The sequence below is a fragment of the Echinops telfairi genome, unplaced genomic scaffold, assembly GCF_000313985.2.
Source record: "Echinops telfairi isolate 266 unplaced genomic scaffold, ASM31398v2 ScPeMD7_44;HRSCAF=162, whole genome shotgun sequence".
Lineage (NCBI taxonomy): Eukaryota > Metazoa > Chordata > Mammalia > Afrosoricida > Tenrecidae > Echinops > Echinops telfairi.
In genome coordinates, this window is record NW_022103942.1 from 1347448 (window position 1) to 1349525 (window position 2078).

The window sequence follows — 2078 nt, forward strand, 5'->3', positions numbered from 1 at the left end:
AATGAGGGCAACAAATGTATAGATGTGTTTTATACAATTGATCTATGTATTGTGATGAATTGTATGAGCCCCAATAAATTGATTTTAAAAAAAAAGAAAGAAAGAAACAAAACCAGCGACACTAAAAAAAATATATATATATATCTGTGGGAGAGAAGGAGCCCTGGATATAGTGAATTATGAATTGAGCTGCTGACCACAAGGTCAGTGGTTCAAACCCACAAGTTCCTCTGCTGGAGAAAGATGATGCTGTCCGCTGCTGTAAAAATTTAAATTCTCAGAAACCCAAAAGGGAAGTTCTCTTCTGTCATAAAGGGTCTCAATGGTGAGAATCACCTTGTTGGCAGTGAGTTTGAGTTTGAGTCTATGTCTATGGGAAGAAGCTCAATATCATCAGGCAAAACAAGGCAGGGGCCATCTGTGAAACAGATCTTCAATTGCAAGTTGAAGTTGAAGCTGAAGAAAACTAAAATAAATCCATGAAAGTCCAATAAAACTATGAGCACATTCCCTTTGAATTTAGAGACTCTCACAAGAACAGATTTTTCTCCTCCAACACTAATAATTGAAGATCAAATTAGTTGTGGGATGACATCAAGAACATCATACATGAAGAAAGCAAAGGGTCATCAAAAATCTGGAAAGAAAAGACCAAAGTGGATGTCAGAAGAGACTTTGAAAATTGCTCTTATCCCCTTTCCAGACCTGGCTGAGCAAGTGGCGCCATCATGGGAGTTGACATCCACCACAAGGACCGAAAGGTTCGTGGCAAGGAACCCAAGAGCCAGGACATCTACCTGCGCCTCCTGGTAAAGCTATACGGGTTTCTGGCCCGGCGGACCAACTCCACCTTCAACCAGGTTGTGCTGAAGAGACTGTTCTAGAGCCGCACCAACCGGCTGCCTCTGTCACTCTCTCGGATGATCCGGAGATGAAGCTTCCTGGCGGAGAAAACAAAGACAGCTGTGGTCGTGGGGACCATAACGGATGATGTGCGGGTGCAAGAGGTGCCCAAGCTGAAGGTGTGCACCCTGCGAGTGAGCAGCCAGGCCCGGAGCTGCATCCTCAAGGCTGGGGGCAAGATCCGCAACTTTGACCAGCTAGCCCTGGACTCCCCCAAGGGCTGTGGCGCTGTCCTGTTGTCTGGTCCACGCAAGGGCCGCGAGGTGTACAGGCATTTCGGCAAGGTACCAGGGACCCCCAACAGTCACACCAAACCCTATGTTCGCTCCAAGGGCCGGAAGTTCGAGCGAGCCAAAGGCTGACGTGCCAGCTGAGGCTGCAAAAACTAGCCCCAGATCCTGTCGTGTTATTAAAACATTTTGGATGTTCAAAAAAAAAAAGAAAGAAAATTGCTCTTAAGTGTAGAGTAAGTAAAGCAAATTGAAGAAATTTTGGAGTAAAAGAATGAATTACTTGTAAAGGTGGGTGAGTGCAGAGTAGAGACTCAGATTCCATCGGTTGGCAACAGAACACCCCCCTGCTGAGGGGTTTTGGGGAGGAGATGAGCTAATCAGGGTGCAGGGTAGCAACGATGAAACATATAACGTTCCTCTAGTTCTTTAATGCTTCCCCCACCAATATCATGATCCCAATTCTGCCTTGCAAATCTGGCTAGACCGGAGGATGTACATTGGTACAGATAGCAACTTGAAACACAGAGAATCCAGGATAGATTACTTCTTCAGGACCAGCGGTGAGAGGGGTGAGGCCTGGAGGGTGAAGGGAATACAGGGTAGAAGGGGAGAACCAATTACAAGAATCTATAGCCTCCTCCCTGGGGAATGGACAGCAGAGAAGAGGGCGGAGGGAGACGTCGGACAGTGTAACTTATGACAAAACTATAATAATTTATGAATTATGAAGGGTTCAAGAGGGAGGGGGAGAGGGAGGGAGGGGGAAAATGAGCAAACGATATTGAGGGCTAAAGTAGAGGGCAAATTTTGTGAGATTGATGAGGGCAACAGGTGTACAAATGTGCTTGACTCAATGGATGGATGTATGGACTGTGATAAAAATTGTAAGAGTCCTCAATAAAATAATTTTAACAAAAAAGAATAATGAGGGTAACAAATGTA

General features: G+C 45.3%; 1 pseudogene; it reads left to right on the forward strand.

Annotated features, from left to right (window-relative positions):
• The first annotated feature begins 728 nt into the window (after nucleotides 1–728).
• LOC101647773 lies at nucleotides 729–1292 on the forward strand (annotated as a pseudogene).
• The last annotated feature ends 786 nt before the right edge of the window (nucleotides 1293–2078 follow it).